This window comes from Cryptotermes secundus, unplaced genomic scaffold (assembly GCF_002891405.2).
Source record: "Cryptotermes secundus unplaced genomic scaffold, Csec_1.0 scaffold144, whole genome shotgun sequence".
Taxonomy (NCBI): domain Eukaryota; kingdom Metazoa; phylum Arthropoda; class Insecta; order Blattodea; family Kalotermitidae; genus Cryptotermes; species Cryptotermes secundus.
Genome location: NW_019740655.1, coordinates 1,426,270 through 1,451,420, shown reverse-complemented (window position 1 = coordinate 1,451,420; position 25,151 = coordinate 1,426,270). Strand labels below are relative to the sequence as shown.

At 43.1% G+C, this 25,151-nt stretch overlaps 1 protein-coding gene across 1 annotated transcript in view; it reads left to right on the top strand.

The window, feature by feature from the left end:
• Positions 1–638: 638 nt before the first annotated feature.
• Positions 639–25,151, top strand: part of LOC111872368 (elongation of very long chain fatty acids protein AAEL008004-like) — a gene marked incomplete in the record, with an annotated part of 182,219 nt that continues 157,706 nt past the window's right edge. The window contains 1 exon segment of the mRNA XM_033754660.1: positions 639–940.

Sequence of the window (25,151 nt, the reverse complement as noted above, 5' to 3'; positions counted from 1 at the left end):
GTCTGCTGATGATGGCCAACGATGGCCGAAACATGTAAAAGTAAATCGTCTGCTTACTCATATGAAACTAGTTGCACTTGATGGACTTCTTCTAATTATGTGTTCAGCGGTGAAACGGCTCGTACAAAAAATGTTTAAAATTATTTTGATTAAACCTTCATACGAAATTCTCCTCTCTCCATGCCTGCTACGTATTTTACCAGCTCTAACATTTTACGATAAAATTATGCTAGTACGAATGTGATAAAACAGTGGAGCAGGAATATAGGTATGTTCGAAGTGACTGGCGCTAGTAATAGATTACATGCCACATTTTTTTTAGCCCAGATGGATTGTCATAATTCTGTATTTGTTGTTATGCATACCAGGCCGCTTATCTTTTCAGAACTACTTGACTGCAATTCTTGACAGGACGGACAGTGTTCTGAACAGGATACATATTGTAGATGGGTAGTACAAAACTGAATATCTGTCAGGTGAACCAACAACAAGCGACTCTGGTGGGGTGGAAGGATGACGCGAACAGCGGAAAGGGCGGGGAGAGGGGAAGGAGTACCGTGTCCGTGACGTCATACAGCTCAGAGAGTGTCGGTGCAGGGTGAGGGGGCAAGGCCCTCAATAGTCTATGTTCTCTGCCTGTGAAGGCGGTTACGAGATCAGACGGCCATTAGAAGCCGCCGAGTTGGGTTGTGTAGGTATAGTTAGAGAATCGTTTTACTCGTCTTGTCTTTTGGTTTATACCTCTCTGTCGCCTTACCATTTCGAGGAAAGTCGATAGTGGGAACTCGAAAACAGAAGAGAAACCGACGGAAGTGGGTCAGGAAGTACAAACCTCGTTGGGGAACAGTGTTCGATCAGAACTGTTGTTAGCCGGTGGTGCATCCAGTTATAATTTGCCTTTATATTTTCACGTCAGTTTGATCATCGCTGACTTCTGAAGGTAAGCACTGAAGCAGAATATTGGTTCAAACTCAAATATAAATATATCGGAACTGGCTTACTGTGGAAGATGGCTGTTTGGAAGTCTGTTCATGCACACGTGTGTGCAGGCTTGTCCCTGTGTGTTCAGGTAAAGAGTGATAATCTGCCTTTTTTGGGCCTAGTATGTTTACTGGTGGATGTGAATAATACAATTCGTAGGCCTTAATAGTAGACTATATACTTCAACGATAAACACTGGTATAAATTAACCCTTCAGTCCCTCCTGAGAAGCTTTTAGTCCCACAGCCGATCATAAAATTTCGGTGCAACTTAAACATTCATTACAGCGTCCACAGGAAGCCATCCTGAGCCAGACGAATTCAGCTCTCACTTTCACTCTCTGTTACTTTTAGGTTATCTCCATTCTCCAATATATGTGTGTAGATATCCCAAGTTCTTTTCGTGTTTTCCGTTTGAATTTTCTATACCTTTCTCATCTTCCCTACACATACTCCTACCTAGACACTCCCATATCATAATCCTAGGCTTAATAAAGACTACAAAGTGCAAAACTCTTCATTAGTGCTTCATTAGTGTAAGTTAGAGAGTCAGTATTGATTAATTAATAGTGGATAATTCCTTCTTACGGAATACCAGGCGTTTAAAAATTCTGTGCCTCAGATTTGGCAGGAGGCAGAGAGGGAAGATGAATCACGAAACTGTAGCCTTGATTAAATTAGCGAAGGTTTGATATGCGTGAATTAAAACGGAGATGATAGTTCTTTAAATGCGTTTATCTCATGAAAGTTTGCAGAAATATGTTACAAATTCACACAGGCCTCCATATCTGTATATTGATGTACGTGTATGTGAGTCTACTTAAAGAAGGTATTATAATTGCAGTTAATGACATTGTTCGGAAGCGAACACATGAAGTGACCTTCGAAGACAATCCGTTTGGTTATATTAGAACCAATTGTTATTATGCAAAGAGAAGGAAGGTGCTCACTTCTTACAAAATGTGTTTATCGCTTGTGTTCTTATCTATATTCCCAGTACATTCGTGTTGCAAGAAGAGAAACACTGCTGATATCAATACGCGAAAATTGAATTGTCAGTTGTTCGTGGTCTGATGATGGTAAATACTTGTATCAAGAAGTTACGGTGCAGATCGAACTTACGCATACTCGAACAACGTGGACGGAGTGTAAAAGTAAAAGAGCATGAAACAAGTGTGTTTTATAAAGTTTAAACGTCGCATTCTCAAATCACGAGTAACGGGAGATAGTGTATTACGACTGTCAGTAGAAAGTAAAGCTATCCCTGTAACATGCCGTGGAGGCCCATAGGATTGTGAGGGGTTGAGGTTCCCACATTTTCTAGATAATCGGCTCATAGATGGCGGCAAGGGTGTCAGCCCTACGCGTCGGCCGCCCTTTACCCCCGAGAATATTCCAAGAATATTCCTGGTGTTCATTTCTGTTAGAGGCTGAGTCGACCCCAGGGACGTAGTGCGGCCGGAATGATTAGGTCAATTGAATAAATCCAATGATCTCATCAGGACTTGAACCCGCGACCTTCCGGCTTATAGCATAGTGCTGTCAGTAAGTTGAATAAGGGTCATGAAAGTTTTTGTGCAAAAAGAGGGACCAGGGCCCGTTTTACGGTTGTGGTGGCGCCGGGGCAAGCAAAATGTGGAGGCCCCTGTCAGTAACAACAGAGTTAGATTGTAATAATGCCTATTTCTTTGTTCTTATTGTAATAGCTAAGAATATATAGTAACTTTCCGTGATTTTATAGAAGCAAATTTATTAATAAAATCTGTGATTTCTATTTCTGTTTTGTGGAAGCCCCGTAGCGAATGCCCTAATCGCCCCCCCCCCCCGGTCATGTAGCTGACTGACTACTTAATGACGACGATTGACAGTTGTCTAAAAAATATGCAGGAACCAAACATTGAGCAAATCGGCACTCACAGTTACATATGAAATGCCTGAACCATTTCTGATAGAGATAGGCTGTTTATTAAACTTAAGCTTCATGGGCTATTGTTAATCCTTCGGCTGTTTATTAAACTTAAGCTTCATGGACTATTGTTAATCCTTCGGTATATTCTTTTATTATGTCGCCTCAAAATATCCACATCAGATTAAATATTTAAGAACAAATTCCCCAAATCGTACACCGAACTTGTGTACAGCCATACATGTGATACATCTGTTGTTCAGACAGTAAATTGTTGTGACTTCCCACAGCCGTAAACGTAGACAACGGCTCCCAAATGGACGGAACGTCTGTCAGTCATCAAAGAATGCCAGTGGGTTAAGGGAAGTACCCTACTATCGAATGATTCTGTTTCGTTTCATAATGACTGCAGGGAAGTCAACATAGCGTGTGTCTATCAAAATAAACACAATTTAAAAATACTTACGGGACACAGTCTTTCAGATGTAGTCAGCCTTTGTGGTTTAGGGGTCGGAGTTCCTGGCTACAGATTCAGAGGTCCCGGGTTTGATTCCCGGCGCTACAAGATTTTCTGAGGAGTATTGCGTCTGGAACGGGGTCCGCTTAGCCTCGTGAGGGTAATTGAGGAGCTATTTCAAGGAAATAGGGGCTCCTGTCCAGAAAACCGAGATTAACGGCCGTGGGTATCCGTTGCGCTGACCACGTGACACCGTCTGTCCGCTAAAGTTGGCACTAACTTCGCCGACAAGCAGCCGTCGCTCGGTCGGTATAGTTCGCTTGCGGACTACAAGCCACGAATTTTGTTTTTTTTTTGTTTTGTTAGTCGAATATTTAATAAAAATAACCTTGGGTTCGAACAATTTAGTCACTGTATAATTCGCTTAATGCGGAGTGGAGTACAACTGGGTCCACTCGGCACGTCGGCCACTGACTGGCCTATTGTAGCCAGCCCGGGTGATTATGATGATGGAGACTTGGGTGGAATGAAGATTGGCATGGAAAACCGAAGTACTCGGAGAAAACCTGCCCCAGCGCCACTTTGTCCACCACAAATCCCACTTGACCAGATCCGGGATCGAACTCGGGCCGCCGCGGTAGGAAGCCAGCGACTAACCGCTTGAGCTATGGCACGGCCTAGTCCCTATATAAGTAAGTGTGAAATATTTATTTTTCCTCTTGTATCAACAATCTGAATTAAAATTCAGATTTGTGTTTGTCAGAGAAACAGCGAGAGTTTATTATCTTCTTCGGAAGAGGCAAACCACAGTTCCCTCTACTGTGCCAAAGGAATTCACATTACATTTCTTTAATATCCGTTTTAATAACATTTTCCAATCTATGTCTAAGTCTCCCATGTGTTGCCTTCCCTGCAGGTTTTCCGACTAAAATTTGTTACGCACTTAACGTATCTCCCAAAAGCCGTCGCATGTCCCGCTCACCTCATCCCCTTTGATTGGATCCCCACAGTATCTGTTCAAAAATACGTATTATAAAACCCTCTGTATGCTTTTCTCTCTATTTCCTGTCCCATGGTCCAATTATGATACACATTTTCGTGACAGTGTTAACTTACCAATTTCTTAATATAACCATAAACCGGAATAATTCAGTAAAAAGGCTCATTACGAACTGGGCAGCCGGTGTTCGATTCCCTATCGTAGCAGGAATTTTGTCTTTATCACTACTCCCAGGTCGGTTCTGGATCCCATATTGTTTGATGTGCAAAATGTACCATGACTCTTTCCGGGGGTTAAAGCAAACGAAGCATGAAGCTGACTGATCATCTGTCTCTAATACCGAGGTTAACACCGTTCATGGTGCTTAGACGCAGGGACAACTACCATTTAATATTGTCGATTAATGGTGAATAGTAGTCGGTTATAAATTTAAATCGACTGACAATCGATGTCATCACACATGCTATTAAACTTACGCCTGTTTAATACATTTTTACTGCATGCTCTTTAACTATAGGGCCTTTATGTTACGGAACAATCACCGTAATCTGAACCTCAAATTTCAAAGCAATTTAGCATTCCTCCATCACAGCGAATCGAACAGATTGCTTCAGTAAACATTTGCAGGAAAAGCAGCAACTTCAGTGTAACTAATTACCTCCATGGAGATGAGCTCTTCTTAAGAAGCCGCCAGTTGAGCAGCTGCTCAAGAATTTCCCGAAATTTTATGGAACCCGAAGGTTCGTTACCGTGTTCACAAGGCTCTTCACTGGTCCCTATCCTGAGCCAGATCAATCCAGTTCATGCCACCTAATCCTGTCTAAGATCCGTCTAAATATTAACCTTCCACCTTCTTCTTAGTAACCTTATTCCTTCCAGCTTTCCCGCCAAAATCTTATATATGCATTCCTCCTTTCCCCATTGCGTACTACATGTCCTGTCCATTTCATCTTCCATGACTTGATCATTGTAATTATACTTGGCGGTACAAGTTATGAAGCTCCTCATTATGCAGTTTTCTCCAACCTCCTGTCACTTCATCTCTCTTCGGTCCAAGTATTCTCCTCAATACCCTGTTCTCAAACACCCTCAGTCTATGTTCCTCCCTTAATGTCAGAGACCAACTTCAGTGTTTGCGATAAAAATAATTTCTGTAGCTGAAAGCATTTGAAGTATTTGTAGTCTGGAATGTGCTGCACGTTGACAGGTCATAATGTGGAGCGTGCCTGATTTGTGCTGAAATAAATTAATCAAAGAATTATGGAGGTGTGAGGCCTTGTCTAGGCCTGGTTCATGGCAACAAAGACCCTACTGCCTTATTACTACTACTCTATTGAGGTATACGAGGAACATGGAGGCTGAACGTGACACTATGCTCACGTCCCATTCCTCAAATTGAAATTCGGGTATACACATCAGTTAAGGTTGTTGCGACCACACAGCCGCTGTGAATGTGGAAGCAGGGGAGAAATGTACCGGATGTTAGACTGCGTTATAAGCGTTTTTATCGCCACATACTGCTTAGGCGTGTAACTGGTCTACTGTTGAGGAAGGAGAAAGGAATCATGTCTTGTTTATGGTTACCAAACTCAGGTTATTCCACTCGCAACGGGTTTACACACGAAAGTTGGCTATACATGCGTAGTTTTTCAGACGTCGCACCATCACATGATCTGCGGTGATAACTTCGTGTGTATTCGAAGACGCGGCGCCAATCCGAATGAAATCAGTTCAATGTTCACGCACACGTGCGCATACTCCTGTAACTATGGTGATTCCTGCTGATGACTGTGTGCTCTTTTCATAAAATGTGGACCATTATATTTTGCCTTTACACATAACCAGCATTTAAGTCACTTGGAACGACGTTTAGATGTATTCTTTAATGACATATGTTCACCATAGCACAACAAATAATAAACATGTTTCATCTTACGCCAATATGTAATTCTCATATTTACGAAAAAAAGAAAAAAACTGTCTTTGAAGTTTTGGGCCAAGGCTAAAGATTTTGGTACAGATCAAGTACGCAGAGTTACGAAAGATTTTCACCTAGTATTTTATTTATTTATTTTTAGTGGGGTGAGACTGAGTCCACTTGGTACTGCGACCACTAGTGGCATATTGTACCAGCCACACATGATAGATGATGAGTGTGGATATCTGTGAGGACAGAAGAACGTTGTGGACACAGTTCGGTATTACTGAACTTTGGATTGTGCCCATCATGTACTGTTCTAAAGAACATAACGTTTTGGATCTGTTTCTGTCAGGATTCTCAGTATGGGGTCCGTTAGTTAGTTAGTTAGTTAGTTATTGGAGAGGGTGGGTTTCCCCATGCACTTAGACCAGTATTGGTCCATTGTGCTTCCCTCTATGATATTCTACCAGTCTCTATATCCTACCGATATTGGTGCGTACCATCAGTCCCGACCGAGCCAGCGAGTTCGGCCTCCACTAGCTTGGCGGTATCTATAATGCTTCCCCCATCTATCAGAGGTGTTAGAGACTACTTGTTGGGCGGGAAACGTCCTTGAATTTGGCTCAGTGACCTTCTTTGGACATATGAGGTTCTTTTACGTGCCGTAAAGCTACGACACGGGACCCACGGCTTAAAGTCCCTCCCGGAGGACTTGTTCCCTGAATTTTTCCGCCCTTAAAAATTCGACGACCTCCGCCGGGTTTGAACCCGCGTACCACGAGTCATGAGGTGGGAACGTTACCTCTAGACTACGGAAGCCGCTATGGGGTCCGTTAGAAAGAGCCAACCTCAGTCACTGGACCTTTTTCTAAAAGATCCAATTTGAGTCGGTGCCTCAGCATCCTTTCACCGGAGTACGGAAACAGATCCAGTTTCTGAATCGTCTTGTAAAAGTTGTTCCTGTGTTTAATTAATTAAGCACTGTGTCACGTGGAAGTGGAAGTGTAGCTCTACCATTCTCGACCTGGGCACTAAACGGAGGTGAGTGGCCTGTTTCACGCCTCGGGGAAATGGTCCCCGGTACCCACTGTACAGGAGCCTGGGTGGGCCCTAGAGTCGGTCTGGACGCTGTGAAGAATGGAAAAATCTTGCCATTCCGTGAGTGGAACCCGGGCCGTCCACCCCATAGCCCGTCTCTATACCGACTTCAGTGAAATATTGTGTGCTTCAGAATATTAGGCGATGGACAGAGTCCCCAAAATCGGTAATCCCGGAAGTTGCACGCATCGTCAGAACCCTTCAGAATTGAACTGAGACTATTTATCGTTCGGGAGTGATGGCTGGATCCACAGACAGCGAGCAAACAAACAAACAAACCAACCAAGTTACTCCATGGGGCAGAACCCTTCTTAGTCGTTCACCTAGTTAAAAAATTTCCCCACCTTTTCAGAAACCTGAAGGTTCATGACTGTGTTCACAGGAGCCACACTGGACCCCGTCATGGGCCAGATGGACACAGTCCACACAACCGCTAGGTTTCCCAGGCACTCTCTTGCCTCCGGATTTCCCGACAGGTGTACCACAGACAGATGGCGCATGGATTTAATGCGACCACGCTGATATAAAATGCAGTTACATATACTCCGACTGAGAAAATAGAAAAACCCACATTCTGGTTATGCGGGCTCCTGAGAAGAAGTTCATGACATTCTCGTACGTAGGCCCAAAACATCGGGGAGGCACGGCATCTGATTGTTTATCACCGTAGAATTGCCAAGATTATTTCAGAGAAATACATATTGCAGTCCCAAACACATATTGTCGTAAGTGGCAGGCTTACTGAAACAAGGAATGCCTTGAAGAACTCATGAAGCCTACGCTAATATCACAGAGACTTCTATATTACTGCAGACTTATTATTATTATTATTATTATTATTATTATTATTATTATTATTATAGTTCCTTTTGCAGCGCTTGCCAGTTCTCTTTATAGCTCTTGTCAGTCTCTTTATTAAATTAAATTGAATTATATTACTATTGTTCCTAATTATAACGCACCAATTTAAATGACGTGCTTATATTTTAAGCATAGATTTATAGATTATTAAATTTGACGGATATAACCACGAAGTTTCTCATAGTCGCCATGTTTGTAATTGTCGACAGTATGTCATACAGAATTGGTAAGTGTGGTAATGATCAATTACTCTTCCAAATTTCACATACCTAGCTCCAATGATTCTTTAGTTATTGCCATGAAATTAAGAGATAAAGAAACGTTTCACACGAATTTTACGTTCTACAAACAAAACGTTTAGCAGAAGTTGTACGGTTTTCCAAGAACTATTACTGTACGTTGTGTAGGGATCATGTTTTAAGTGACACTACTCTCACCCCCCTCCCAACCTTACAAAATCGCGCGTCCGCCATGTTCCTATTACTGATCACAGGAAATTAAAATGTACGGTAGTGTCGTGACCTCCAGTGCTATATCTTCGTTCCGCGTTTCGCGAAATCAGTCACCTGGCTCAAAAGTTGAAGTGAGGGCACAAACTGACACACAAACCATTATGTAGTGATCACGTAAGTCTTCTTTAATTCTTTAAGAAATGAAAGTAGGCTAAACACACTGTAAAATAAAAATGAAAATAATTTTCGGGCACCTCGGAGAAGGGACATGTAAAAGTAGAGTGAAGTAAAGCTATCCCTGTAACAGTCCGTGGAGGCCCATAGGGTTGTGAGATGTTGAGGTCCCCACATTTTCTAGACAATCGGCTCATAGATGGCGGCAAGGTCGTCAGCCCTACGCGCCGGCCGCCATTTACCCCAAGAATATTCCTGGTATTCATTTCTGTCAGAGGCTGAGTCGACCCCAGGGCCATAGTGCGGCCGGAAGGATTAGGTCAATTGAAAAAAAATCCAATGCCCTCATCGGGGTTCGAACCCGCGACCTGGAGAAGGGGCATATGGACAAATAAATACAATTTAGGACCTGTACTGCCTCATGAATAACTTTTTCTATCTACTTTCTCGTGATCAACTTACCTACATTACTCACGTCAAAAATTTTGAAAATACACTGCATCGAGCAGGGATATTCTTGAGATTCTGGTAGTTTCTCAGCCACGAACAATTCCGTGGATTGAGTCCGCAAGCGAACTATACCGACCGAGCGACCGCCTCGTGTCGGCGAAGTTAGTGTCTACTTTTGACGTTAAAGGTGTCATTTGGTCAGCGCAACGGATCCCCACTGCCGTTAATCTCGGTTTTCTAGACCGGAGCCGCTGTTTCCTTGAAATAGCTCGTCAATTATCCTCACGAAGCTGAGTGGATACCGTTCCAGACCCACTACTTTTCAGAAAATCTGGTAGCGCCGGGAATCGAATCCAGACCTCTGTAGCCAGGAACTCTGACCACTAGACCACAAAGGCGGTCTAGTTTCTCGACGAGTTAAGGAATTTTTAGCTTTTATGAAACCCGGAGGTTCATTGCCGTTCTCGCGAGAGACCGTCACCACACTTTGTTCCGAGTCAGTTAAATGCACACCACGCCCACTTACGAGATACTTCATTGTTTCTTTGTAATATGTATTAGCTCCACGCTAGTATCGACCTGTTTAGTCTGTCTTGAGAATGTAATGTATGTTCAGCAGACCAGAAGTGTTCCCGCTTTTATGAAGCCCACTCATCACCGTTCTTACAAATTCCGACGCACGACCATATCGTGAAGAAGCTGAATTCGGTCCACATTCTCACAGCCCACACAAAATTAAATTGAATATAATTTCCCCATCTGCACTAAAGTGTTCCAAACAGCCTCTTCCCTTTAATTTTTTGAAGCTAAAATTATAAACGCGAACGCCTCTTTGGTCTAGTGGTCAGAATTCCTGGCTACAGTTCAGAGGTCCCGGTGTCGCTTCACAGATTTTCTGTGAAGTAGCCAGTCTGGAACGGGGTCCACTTAGCTCTGTGAGGATAATTGAGGAGGTACTTGAATGGAAAAATAGCGGCTCCGGTCTCTAAAACCGAAATTAACGGCTCTGGGGATCCGTTACGCTGACCACGCGACACCCTCTATCCGCAGAAGTTGGCACTAACTTCACCTATAAGCGGCGGTCGCCCGGTCGGTATAGTTCGCTTGCCGACTAAAGGCCACGGAGGTTGTAAAATTATATACGCATATCTTATGTCTTCCGTGTTGCAACTTGTCACACCCCTCTCAGTCTTCCTTATTACCGTTTCCTGATGTTATTTACTGAAGGGCACAAACTGTGAACCGCAGTATGCTGCTTTGTGCACCATATTAGCGTCCACGTTCCTAGGTCCAAATGTCATCTTCAGCACTCTGTTCTCAGAAGTCTCGAGCTATGTAAATTCCTTCATACGAGAGGCAGTGCTTCGTACCCACAGGTGAATGAGCCCGTTAAGTATTTTTCAAACTTTTAGGTCCTTGGGCTAGAGATGGGAAGATAAAGGGCTATGAATTGAATGACAGTAAAAATTTACATGACAATAGAATGCAGAGAAGAAATAAAAATTAAAAGTTTTAACTTACAGTTCCATATACTGAGAAGTAAATAAGTGCAGACGCAGGTAAGATTTAGCAGCCATGTAATTACATTTACAGTATTTTTTTTTTCGTTTTGTTTCCATTTTCACGCATCAGGAGGTGGAGATCAACTCGTACGTCGCAATCCGTTTAGATCTTGTCCTGCAACCGGAAATTCAATTGTTTTGTTGAATATGCAGAATTTTTGGATAGAACCGGTAGTGTAATGAATTGTCTGAGGACTGCACGAATTTCTCTTTGACAGTTTTTACAGTTTATCGCCTCTGTGCTCATCCAATGATGTCGATGCATCGTTTTGTTAATCTGTGGCGATTGTGAATACACGACTGGGGTTTATTATTTAGTCTCTTTTTCTTATTTTGGAAAAATAAAATTACGCGTATGGGAGAACCTTGATTTTTCTGTGTGGGTTTGTGTGTCCTAACAACTTTTCTACATCTGAACCGATTTTCATGAAATTTTGTACATATATCATACGACTCGAGACCGTCTCAGCGGCATACTTAATAAATGCCTCGCAACAGTACCGGAGCTTTTCATGTTGCTGAGCTAATAACTTTACTCTTACTTGAAGGCGTGAACCTATCGTCCTGAAACTTGGCATTAAAATCAGGACACAGCGTATATCACAAATAAATACCGGCATATTGTAGTATTGTTTTATCGATTTCATGATGCATACATAATAAAGCGTTTTGAACACTTTTATCAGATATTCAAACTGGAGTGAAAGGAAAGTAAGTGATTAGTTCTTCCCATTCTGGCCAGTACACATGATTGCCAGATAGCTTCGGGTTTGTTGTCGTGGCACTCGTGACACGTCCTCAGTTTGCTCAGGATGGACACTGCATCCACATGTGGAGGATACCTGAGAATACAGTCCTACTGAATAAGCAGGTATGGGCTGCTGACAAAGGCGTTCTTCCAGCTTGAAGGTTTGGGAGCCGCGGCTGATGACATCTCACCCTAAAAATATTAGAATTTGCGAAGTGTTATACAGGGCTTCATTCGTAGACGGACTTTTGAAATAATGTGTAAGGCGTATGAAATGGAAGAAACATGTAACATTCAACAGATGATGAAACGCATACAAAATATTAGAAGGACCCCCCCCCCAAAAAAAAAGAGATCACTTGGAGGATTTAGGTTAAGATTGGACAATAATATTGAAATTTATATTAACTAGGACATGAGGTCTTGGATTGGATTCAGCCGGTTTAAGATACGACAGAATGTCGGTTTGTGTAACACCTGTTGAAGCTTGTTCACATTTCGGAAAAGCGGGGAATTTCTTGATGAGCTGAATGGGTATTTGTTGCTAAGAGAAGATTTTATAGGTCTAAAAGAGTATGGAGTTAATACATGAAATATACTTGATTTTATAAAGAAATAATGAACTCTTTTAAGTCGTGAGTTCTTTAAGTAGGAAGTGCTAGCCTACTTGTTAACCATTTGTGATTTTCTGTTTATAATATAACAAGATGTCCTAAGCGTATTTGAATTACTGGTTTGTTTCCCCGAATTTCTGACTCGAAAGATTTTAATGCAGTCACAGGAACCTCTGTAACATTACTATGGAAATCACTCAGTAAAGACTATGATTGATAAATGTATTTATTTTCACTGACTATACAGCCCCCTTGGGCCCTGGCTTCTGATTCTTCAGTTTCATGATCATTTTTCAGACGGTAGGACTCCTTGGACGAGTGATCAGCCCGTCGCAAGGTCTCTGCCTAAACACAGGACAACACAAACACAGAATAAACACATGCATATACTAAACATCCATGCCTTGTGTGGGATTCGAACCCACGATCCCGGCTTCCGAGCGAGCGAAGAGCGTTACATGCCTTAGACCGCTCGGCTACCGTTACCGGCGACTGATAAATATTTGTGTTTGAAATTTTTATAGTTTTCCTTGTGTAAAGATGGCATAGCCCTGTTTTATTTGATTTACTCACCTCTAGCCATGAGCTACATACGAGTGTGCTGTCATAGGAGCTCAATTATAGTTATGAATCACGGTGATATTGCGCTATTTCCACGGAGCAGACCTTCTCGAAAAGCCGATAGTTGCTCAGTTCGTCAAGAAATTTCTCGTTTTTATAGAACGCCAAATTTCTTTGCCTTCTCACAGGAGCGCGCTACTGACTTCTGTCCCGGTTCGTTTGACTTTAATTCTTACCAGCTCCCTCTGTTTACCTTATTCTGAATAGAAGGCGATTATTCATCATATTATGCTTCTTAAGAAAGAGGGGTCGCTTATTTTCGGGTTCTTAAGAACGAAAATGGCCGGTCACGGTAGCTGAGCGGTCTAAGGCATGTACTGTCTTCGCTCTTGGAAACCGGGATCGTGGGTTCGAATCCCACTCAGGGCATGGATGTTTAGTTTGTGTGTGTGTGCGTTTTTCTGTGTTTGTGTGCGACGAGCTGATCACCCGCCCAAGGAGTCCTACCGAATGTGTGAGATCTAGAAAAACCGACGTGAACGTAGAGGTTCATGGAGATAGTACTAGGCCCACTGGGGCTGTAGTGCCAAGGGGGGGGGGTGAAGAATGAAAATGAAGTGGATGATTATGAGAAGTTCTGATTGCTAATTATAACGATATTTGTGAGTATACTTAGAAATGTATTTGAGGTATTGAATTTTGAATTTATTGCTACTTTTTGCTGAATGCTTTCAGAACTAAATGAGATGTTCAGTTTTGTCAAAACTTTTTTCTTTTAATTTTGTCATTGGAAAAATGGGTGTCGCCTTATATTCGGACTTGTACGGTATTTGAAATCCGTTGCAAAGCTACAGTTTTCACAGATAGGCGTATCGTTTCCATGAGCCACTGTTGTATCCTAAATTGCGATTTAATTGATGAATATGAACGCTATCAGCAGTGAATACCCCCCGGCAAAGGTCGAAACTGCAGTGCCGATCGAAGCTTAGGTACCTGTCACTAGCAACTCTGATTGCAACGTTACGACAGAATAGCGACAGGTGGGTTGGCGTCGTTCCAATGGAAGAAATCGCCCGTCTCAATTCGCTGACACGGTCCCATGGGTGGTCCCATAACCTTGCCGTGATCGAGGAGGCTTTTTTTTTTTTTAATTCGCTTAGTGGGGAGTGGAGTCCAACAGGGTCCACTCGGCTGGGCGGCAACTGATTGGTCTATTGTAGCCTGTCCCGGGTGGTTATGATGATGGAGAATTTGTGGGAATGAAGATTGGCAGGGGAAACCGAAGTACTCGGAGAAAACTCGCCCAAGCGCCACTTTTCCACCACAAATCCCACTTGACCAGACCCGGGATCGAACCCGGGCCGCCGCGGTGGGAAGCCAGCGACTAACCGCTTGAGCTATGGCGCGGCCTATCGAGGAGGCTTTGTAGCCCGTATGATTCAGACGATTGTGCTAGGGAGGTGTGACCGCTTCTGTGGTTTAGTGGCCCGATTTCGATTCCCGGCGCTACCAGCTTTTCTGAGAAGTAGTGGGTCTGAAATAGGGTTCACTCAGCCTCGTGAGGATAACTGAGGAGCTATTTCAAGGAAATAGCGGGCCCGGTCTAGAAAACCGAAATTAACGGCCGTGGGGATTCGTTGCACTGACCACGTGACACCCTATATCCACTAAAGTTGGCACTAACTTCGCAGACAAGCGTCGGTCGCTCGGTCGGCATAGTTCGCTTGCGGACTAAATCCACGGGGGGGGTTGTTTGTGCTAGGGAGGTGTATGCTTGACGGATGACAAGATGTGAAGGCATAAGCATTCAACAGTGGACGACGGGGCGGACAAGAGAGAGCTTGGGATAACCATCCGAAACCAAAATTTCCTGTGTGTCCAGGATAAGGGGTTGTAGGGGCTGGCAATCTCTTCTCGTTGAAAACAGATGCTTACAGCATTCAAATAGACTGCCATCAGACTGTACTCATAATAATAGCAGGAAGAGATCGTTATCAAAGCGGCACACTGGGTTTATCCAAGGGAGATCAAGTAAGGATGATGTGTTAATATTGCTGTTCTGCTGTGAAAAGAAGAACATTCAGTCTGTAAGCGTATATTGTTTCCAGACCAGACTGACAAACATATTGTAACATTTATCGGTATTTGGAGCAGTTAATATCCTGCCGTCCCTTATCATTTACGCCCTTGTGGTCAGTCTCTGTTTACGGCTTACTTCACCTTAACTCTACTACTCAGTCACTACCCTCGCATCATCTTTGTTCTTCTTTGTATACTGCACTGAACGTAAGTGTCCGTTACATCTGTAATAAGTCCTGTCCGTGATACCGGGATTCGTCTTGCCTCTGGTGCCTTCCGTACCAGCCGGTTTGAGAGTCTATATGTGGAATCCGGAGAACGCCTCTTACCCTTTGGATAACGTTCTCCTGTGTTTGTGAGCGGCAAGTCCCAACCATCATTTATCCAGCCTGTGCAGCAACAGGTTACAAGTTACGGCTCCTCGACCCGTGGAACCTTCTTCAGTCCTTAAATACACGCGTGCCGCGTGGCGATCCGGTTAGAATCTCGTCCTACCCTCTCATACGGTACGGCGAACCTGTGGCCCTCGACTCGTCAGACACGTGATCTTACATATTGTCGGCTTTATGTCGAACCGGATTATACAGCGCTGTACATTGACAGGCCGTTATTTCATGGTTCGATTCCTTCTACTCTCGTGAGTAGTTACCAACCTTTCCCAGGAATCGGGTACACGTTGTCATAACCCAAGGACCACGATAAAGAGCTTAACCGGTATCACAATTTTATATCTCGTACGACGTTTAGGGGACGTTTCGGTACAGTAAATTATCGTTTAACGCCATCGATACGTTATTGTAAACTGCGAATTTATGTGAAACGACGTTAAGCATATTCATTTTTGCCATAAGAAACAAGTAAGTTACGTTCTCCGCCTAACATTAATTACAGTACAGGCAACATTTACGCGATTATAAATACGTACTTATATATTCTTNAACAACTCGTACACCTGATGATAGCCAGTTAGGCCGAAATGGGAGGGCCGCGCCATAGTTCAAGCGGTTAGTCGCTGGCTTCCCACCGCAGCGGCCCGGGTTCGATCCCGGGTCTGGTCAAGTGGGATTTGTGGTGGACAAAGCGGTGCTGTGGCAGGTTTTCTTCGAGTACTTCGGTTTTCCCTGCCAATCTTCATTCCACCAATTGCTCTACAATCACCCTCAACTATAATCTGGGGCTGGTACAATAGGCCAGAAGTGGCCGCAGTATACGGGACTTTGTCCCACCCCACTAGCAATAAAAAAATAACTACAGTGCTGTTTGTTTAAGGTTTAATATGATATATTGTATTCACTGATGGCCGAAGTTGTGTGTAGCACGAACGGGCGAAGAGAAATGCATATAGGATATTGGTGGGAAAGCCAAAAGGAAAGAGACTACTAGGAAGACCAAGACGTAGGTGGGTAAACAATATTAAAATAGATCTTAGAGAATAGGATGGAATGGTATGGACTGGATCTATCTAGCTCAGAATAAGGACCAGTGAAGAGGTCTTACGAATACGGTAATGAACCTTCGGGTCGCATAAAATGCTGTAAAATTCTTGAATAGCTGCACAATTGGTGGCTTCTCAAGAGGGGCTCAGCTCCATGAGTGATGGCCAAATTTGAAGAGATAAAATGGTTGATGACGTCCCATGTCTTGTCAACATTAAACACGTGTTTGGGCGAATAACCTTCCTCTTCGACCATTTTTAAATTCTGAGATGAACAACGGCGTACTGACAAGTTAACGCCACGCTGTTGGGAGGAGCTTTGGTATGAAAACAGTGAACCTAATAAGGAAACAACTTCAAATGCGATTACGCGAACTTCTTTTTGATTTGATTAGATTAGACTCGGTCGGTGTATTGCGCCCTGGCCTTAGATGAGTTTATCTACTGTTTAATCGGTGCCCATGAACGAGTGAAAAGTCCCACGTGAACTACTACGGAAGGAAAGCGAAAGTGTAGTAATCTCTGATGTATACTGCTACATTCTGGACGACAAACATAGGAGCGCTTTAATAAGGTAAACAAAAAAGTAACGCTATCCCTGTAACAAGCCGTGGAGGCCCATAGGGTTGTGAGACGTCGAAGCTCCCACATTTTCTAGACAGTAGGCTCACAGGTGGTGGTGAGGTCAGCCTTACACGCGGGCCTACCTTTACCCTCAAGAAGATTCCTGGTACTCGTTTCTATTAGAGGCTGAGTCGACACCAGGACCATAGTGCAGCTGGCATGATTATGCCAATTGAAAAATCAAGCGGCCTCATCAGGATTCGAACCCACGACCTACCGGCTTGTAGCATAATGCCTCAACCAACTACGCTACCGTGTCCTTTAATTAATAATTAAACTATCACGGTTGATAGCGCAGTCGGTATAGCGACTGCGCTACGGGCTGAACAACTGAGGGTCGGAATTCGAGTCCCGGTAGTGTCAAGAATTTCGTCTCCTCCACAGCGTCCAGACCGGCACTGGGGCCCACTCAGACTATCAAATAGGTACCGGGGGCCCTTTCCCCGGGAGTGAAGCGACAAGGGCGTGAAGCTGACCACTCACATCCATCTAGTACAGAAGTCACCCCACCCACTCCCCCATACGCCTTAATGACGTAGTGCTTAATTAGTTAAGCACAGGGACAACTTTACATCTTTTTACTGTCGTGTTTAAATATCTAAGGGACGCAAGTATTGTCGTAGTTTTTATATAGGAGTGTGTCAGACTTCATGAATTATATGAGTAATTGGTCAGGACGGCCGCCAAATGTGACGTATTGTAAGGCGTACCGCTACTGATAGGTCTTCACGAAAGCTAGACGATGGTAGATATTGCTGTCATCCTCATAAAGTAACTTATTTCAATAAGCAGTGTTGCCCTTAAATGGAAGGCGGGTCAGCTGCTGAGGTGAAAGTTACCTTTTACATTCGCGGCGAACTTTTCTCTCTGCCTGTGTTGATATTAGCCACTTCTCTGATTTGCACAGAGGGAAGTCATATCTGTTAATTAAATTGGTGGTTAACTGTATCTCGATAGGCTTCTTGACAATGCGGTTTCGATATGTTGACATCTGGATGATTGGGCCTATGTTTATTTTTCTTGGAGAAAAGTGCGAAGCCTCTTCTGTTTTATGCCAAGTTCTCTGGATGGGGAGGTTGTATTTGGCGTGAATGTTCCTTGTTATGCATCTCAAAGTCTCTCAGGTGACTCAAATTCGTTCGATTCGGAGATTGAATTTCCATTGACTCAGATTGAATTTCTAGTGATTCAGTTTTGTATGATTCATAGATTGAATTTAGAGTGATTCATTTCCATTTTTTTCCTTGGCACTACAGCCCCAGTGGGCCTAGGCCTACCTCCATGAACTTCTCCGTTCACTTCGGTTTTTCTAGATCTTACACATTCGGTAGGACTCCTTGGGCGGGTGATCAGCTCGTCGCAAGGCCTCTACCTGTACACAAACACAGAAAAACGCGCACACACAAACTAAACATCCATGCCCTGAGTGGGATTCGAACCCACGATCCAGGCTTCCGAGCGAGCGAAGACAGGATTCATTTCCATTAGTTGACTTAATTTTTAATGAACTCTGTGTGTTTATATCGGAGCTTGAATTTTCAGTCACTCTATTTTGCTTGATTCGTAGTCTTAATTTCTAGTTTGCTCAGTTAAGTCTGATTCCTATGTTGAATTTGCATTGGCCAAACTTCAGTTTGTAGACTGAATTTCCAATGACGCAGCCTTGTTTGTTTTGTAGGCTGAATTTTCAGTGAGTCATATTTTATGATTCAAAGACTTGAACTACCAGTGACTCGCCTTTCTTTGATTTGTAGGCTGAATCTCTGATGACTGAGTTTTGTAAGAGTCGAAGACTCATACGTATATAGGAAGTTCGAGTAAAGTGGAGCCCCCCTCCTTTTTCTTTTGTTTTCATACTGTATATTTGCCTTTTTGTCAATGACGCTTGCGTCATATGGCAGTTACTTCCTTGTGCTGTTACTGTTACCATACCAGTTTCTCGAAATGTTACATAAAATGCTCTTCGGTCTAGGCCCCCTTCGTCATAAAGATGTAAAATTCCTCTTAGTCGACATGCTCGGGTAAAGTGGATCCCTGAACAAATTGTATTCAGTATTCAATAGATCTGCCGTAATATTATGCATAATTGTAAGATGTCATATCTGGAATATATCTGATAAAATGACAGTATTTTTTAACCAGTTCTACATATATTAGCCATAATATGGAAAAGCCTACAGTTGGTGTTCGTGCATGAAAGAACTGATCGTTATATTTTGCGATAAATTAAATGATAATGAAATCTGTGCGAATCCGTTGCGCTGACCACGCGACACCCTCTATCCGCAAAAGTTGGCATTAACTTCTCCGACAAGCGGCGGTCGCTCGGTCCATATAGTTCGCTTGCGGACTAAAAACCACGGAGTTTATTTCTTTTTATACAAATTCTACTTACATTTCAAAATTCTTGTTGTGCCTTGTTCTGGACGTCTGCATGGACGCAAGAAACTCGTTCGTCTACAACTGTAGGAGCCTTATGGGCAACCAGAGCGGTTAGGCACAGCATTTCAGCTAATTTCTGTTAGGGTGAGCACATGCCAGGGGGATCCACTTTAACCACAGCGCCCACAATAGACAGACTTCCTCTCTCTCTCTCTCTCTGTCTCTGAAACTAGAATTTCTATCACTTCGTCATCTCATTGTATGGAAGACTCTGATAATGCCCACTCCGTCATAAAACAAACTCCGTGATTTTAGTCCGCAAGCGAACTATACCGACCGAGCGACCGCCGCTTGTCGGCGAGGTTTAGTACCAACTTTTGCGGATAGAGGGTGTCGCGTGGTCAGCGTAACGAATCCCCACGGCCGTTAATTTCGGTGTTCTAGACCGGAGCCACTATTTCCTGAAAATAGCTCCTCAGTTATCATCACGAGGCTAAGTGGACCCCGTTCCAGCCCCACTACTTCTCAGAAAAAAAATCTGGTAGCGCCGGGAATCGAACCCGGACCTCTGGATCTGCCATGTTTGGTTAAATCCAGGATTTATATTGTCACGTATACGGGGTAGCATGACTAATAATTATGGGTTCTAGATTTGATGACTGCATTTATTGGACGTCTCTATTACAGTTACAGCTCACACATTGAACTCCTTCTGGATAGCAATCTCTCAATGCTGTCTGAACCTCAGACTGGTCTCTAGTCTCGAGTCTAATTCCTGGGATTCAGTTTCATGTCCTTTCATGACCCGGTGCGAACCGCAGGCAGAATACCATGTATTAAGACTTCCTATGTTATTCTGCATAGCCGTTGCCGTGGTAAGTCGTTGCTACGGGAAAAAGTGTTTACCTAGCCGTTGTCTGGCAACAGACGTCTCTGTTGTGCTTCTCTGACTGCGCACTTCCGGCTTTCAGGCGTCATGTTACAATATCAATAACCGCCTATCCGAGTGTAGTACTTTTACTCTATCCTTTCGGTGCGGAATACGGGCGTAATGCGTTTGATCACATGATGTGTATTTCGCAGTAAATTTAATTCAAACAAACATGTAATTGGAGAACTCTGTCTCCTGGGGACGTAACACCGTGTATTCCGGTGAAAGTCAATTGACTTTTCGGGGGAATATGTCACCTCCATCTTCAAGGCACCTTACTACCTGTTACATGCTGGCTTACTCTTCAGGCCTGAAGAAGGAGGCGTCATGTCCCTACGAAACGTCGGTTGGCGAGAAGACAGAACCTTTCGTGATCACCACTGTGACAACCATTAATCCCACAAAGTAGTTGTTTTTCTACACGCGCTGTGCTTTGAGGCTAATTCTGCGATTTGAAAGAAAGAATCTCCCTTCATCTCAGTGATGCCACTGTTGGGAATGAAAGCATTTTGTGCATGCAGGAGCTCTCACCAAACGAAGACACTACATAGAAACTAGACGCCTTCGTCAGGATAATCCGTCATTCGGTCGGAATCTCAGAGCAAGTTTGCTCACTCCGGGAACTTGGTGAATTTGGGATCAAGTAATGATTAAATTTCGGTGGGTGCAAGGCCCCCTTGCCTTCCCTCTGGAAGAAGGACCGTGTTGTGCATACCAATGAGAAGGGTATTTGGAACATACCTGATGTGTCTGCATTTCCGTATGACTAAACTTGCTGACTTTGGCGTATCTATGTGTAAGGTAAAGTTATCCCTATAATGGGCCGTGAAGGCCTATACGGTTGTGAGACGTCGAGGCTTTCACATTTTCTCTAGACAGGATGCTCACAGATGGAGGTAAGGTTGTCAGCCTTACGCGCCGGGTTCCCTTAACCCCCCCCCCTCCCAAGAAGATCTACCTGGTACTCATTTCTGTTAGAGGCTTACTCGACCACAGGACCATAATGCGGCAGGAAGGATTAGGTTAATTGAAAAAATCCACATCATCGGGGCTTGAACCTGCGCCCTTCTGGCTTGTAGCATAGTGCGTCAGCCAACTACGCTATCCCCGGAATTCCACAGGAACTTAAAATTTATTACTGGGTTTTTGGACTTTCTCCATCGCTCGGTATTCTAGAAAACAGAAAACACGACGTTTCGGAAACTGGATCTGTTTCGGTCCTCAGGTGAGGAGGGAAGACACCTACTCAGTTGGGACCCTTAGAAAGAGCTAATCTCAGTCCAGTGATTGATATTAATTAGCTCTTTCTAAGGGGCCAAACTGAGTAGGTGTCTTCCCTCCTCACCTGAGGACGGAAACAGATCCAGTTTCCAAAATATTATGTTCCTTAGAATACCGGATGATGGAAAAAGTCCAAAAACACAGTAATTCTGTGTGTTGTACACCATCGTCAGAACCCTTTAAAATCTACTTAGAATTTATGTTCTGTGTTGTACCATCCTGTTGCGTTGGTTCAGTCGGCTACACTTCTCCGTCATCTGTACGCAGATCGCCAGTTATGTTGTTCGATTGTGCAATTATTTACTACTTGATCACGAACACTAGTATTAGCTTCTTCGGCATTAAGAATATGTACACAGACTATCAAAACGAGCCACCATAAACTTAATGTAGCAACGTAGACACCAATAAAACTTAATAGAAAATATAAAAACGCAGAAAATGAATTCCAGAACAAAGCTGCTTAACTTGAAGTAGTGCAAACAAGAAAATGGACTTGAATGACGTCAGTAGGGTGTGCGAGAGGATTACAGCAGATATCAACATTTCAGACAAGAAGCATCGTTAGAGCAACATAAACCGTGTTTTGATTAAAAATTCCCAAAATTGTTGGTGCAAAAGAAGCCAGATACATTGCAGTGGTTGCAGAATCCGTTGAAAATGGAGATATTTTGAACAATATCATACGATATAGGATGGGCTGTAGCATATAGGATATTGGTGGTAAAGCCAGAAGGGAAAAGACCACTGGGAAGATCAAGGCATAGGTGGGTGGACAATATTAAAATGGATCTTAGAGAGATAGGATGGGATGGTATGGATTGGATTGGTCTGGCTCAGGATAGGGACCAGTGGAGGGTTCTTGTGAACACGGTAATGAACCTTCGGGTTCCATAAAATGCTGTGAAATTCTTGAGTAGCTGCAGAATTGGCGGCTCCTCAAGAAGGGCTCAGCTCCATGAGTAAGTAAGTAATATCATACGATAACTAACAGATATTTCCGACACAAAACAAGGCGATCTCATAAGCATTCTAACAGCAATTAACGGGGATACTTAGATATCTAGATGGTGTCATGAGCCTAAAATTATATAAGGGGGAAATAGACAGATGGACAGATAAGAACGGATACACCGACAGATGGACAGACACAGACGGACAGCGTAGCGATTTCATACAAATTGAACTCCGTGGTTTTAGTCCGCAAGCGAACTATACCGACCGAGCGACCGCCGCTTGTCGATGAAGTTAGTACCAACTTTAGCGGATAGAGGGTGTCGCGTGGTCAGGGCAACGAATCCCCATGGCTGTTAATTTCGATTTTCTAGACCGGAGCCGCTATTTCCTTGAAATTGAATTATGTTTGGAATACGGAAGACAATTATTATTGTACTTGTGAGAAGGGTGAAAGGCATGCAACTTTTATTAACTACGAAGTAACAAAATTTTATCCGGCATTCTCCGTTTGTATATGAAATTATTGCTGATCATCTGTGTGGATTTCTACTTAACAGATACTCTTAAGATATTTTGCATTTGTCAGATACTGGAGAAAAATGGGAATGCAATGGGACAATACATGAGCTATTTGTAGACTTCAGTAAAGCGTATGGATCAGTTAGGAGAGAAGTGGTGTACAGTATTGTGATTGAATTTGTACACCAACGAAACTATTTTGGCCAGATAAAATGTGTTTAAATGACACAAAATAAACAGCATAGTAAAAATCTCTCTGATATATTTCCTACTTAAAATGGTCTGAAACAAGGAGATGCTTTATCGCCATTGCTTTTTAACTTCAGTCTAGAATATGCCCCGAGCGAGGATCAAGAAATTGTGGAGGTACTGGATTTTAATGAGATAATGATCAATTTCTGATATATGCTGGTGCTGTAATTGTATTGTGCGAAAACATAAACGCCATAAAATAAGGCATAAACTTTATTATACTGTAGTAATTAGGTTGGTTCAGGAGTAAACAAAATGTCTCGTCGCCAAAATTGGACAGAATCATGATACAAAGACAGACAATAGATGATTTGAAAATCAAGGAAAGTTTAGGTACACGTATATGGGAGTCATAGCAACGATCACAATTGCATTCAGGAAGAAATACGGATAGTTTAAATTCAGTAATACTAGCTGGCGCTCATTTCAGGATCTTTGTCTTTCCATCTGCTATCTAACAACGTAAGAATTAAAATATATACACCTATAAATTTTGCCACTTGTTTGGCAGACGTCGGGAAATTGTCTGTTACGTTAGGAGAAGTTAAATCGAGAATATATGAGAGTACAGTATTGGGGAGGATATTTGAAACTAATTGAGAGGAAGATGCTGGAGAAATGACAAAGAGGAACTTCATAATTCGTGCTCTTCGTTAGATGCTATTAGGACGGTCAAATCAAGGACGTGTGATGGGCAGGGCATGTAGTACGTATGTGAGAGAAAAGGGATATACGTATATGCATCCAAAGTGGAGGTCGGGAAACCTGAAGGGGAGAGGCCACTTGGGTAGCTCAGGCTTAATGAGAGGATAATATTAAAATGTACCAGTGTGAAATAAGGTAGAAGGATGGGAATTACATTCATTTGATTGTGGATAGGGCCTAATGGCAGGTTTATGTAAACAGTAATGAACCTTCGGATTTCATAAAAGACAGGGGTTTCTTTAGTTACTGAACGACATTTTCCTGCAAGGAATTATTTCTTGATTGTGTATGGGGTGTTAGAGAGCGGGCACAACCCTGTCGGTACAGCGACCCGGTAGGGTCAGGAATTTTCTCTTCTCCCCGTCGTCCAGACCGGCTTTGAACCCCCCCCCCCACCTTCCAGCTTCTTATCCAACGTGTAACAGGGACTCTTTTGTCTGGGGTAAAGCGGCCAGGGCGTGAAGCTGACCACTCACTTCCTACTAGTGCCTAGGTCAAAAACACGTGGATCTATACATTCACTCAGTAGATGAACTTCACGGTCTGCTTGTAGATCTGTCAAGAAGCAGTTACGTTGTGAATTTGTGAGCAGGCTTAGTATAAGCAAACATATGTACAGTAATACTTTTTGGGGTATGGTGTAGTCTGTCGAACGCCAATAAATGTTTCGGAGGAACATGCCATCTCCGTCTTCAAGGTCAGAGAGTAACCCAAGCAGGAAACCAGCATGAATCAGTTAGGAAATAGGAAAAGCTCTGCTTGCTAACTTCTTCATTATTCTTCGACACTGAAGATAAAGGCGACATGTCCTCCGAAACGTCCGTTGACTTACAACGGACTAAGCAGTGTTATATTCCGTAATACAGAACTTTATAACCAGTGCTGTGAGAATCTTAAATTCTTTATAATATTATTCTATATTGTATGACACAATTGAAGAAATTCTTCAGGAAGATGGAAGAGGAGACACAAACAGCATCATATTGGGAGACTGGAACAGCATTGTTGGAGATGAACCATATCAGAATATTGTTGGATCACATGGACTAGGAAGACGGAATCACAGAGGTCAAATGCTTATTGACTTTTGTGAACGAAATGGATTGATTGTTACCAACACTTGGTTCAAGAAGCCAAAGAGAAGAATTTACACATGGAAGGCACCTGGGGATTGGAAGAGGCATCAGCTGGACTACATCCTT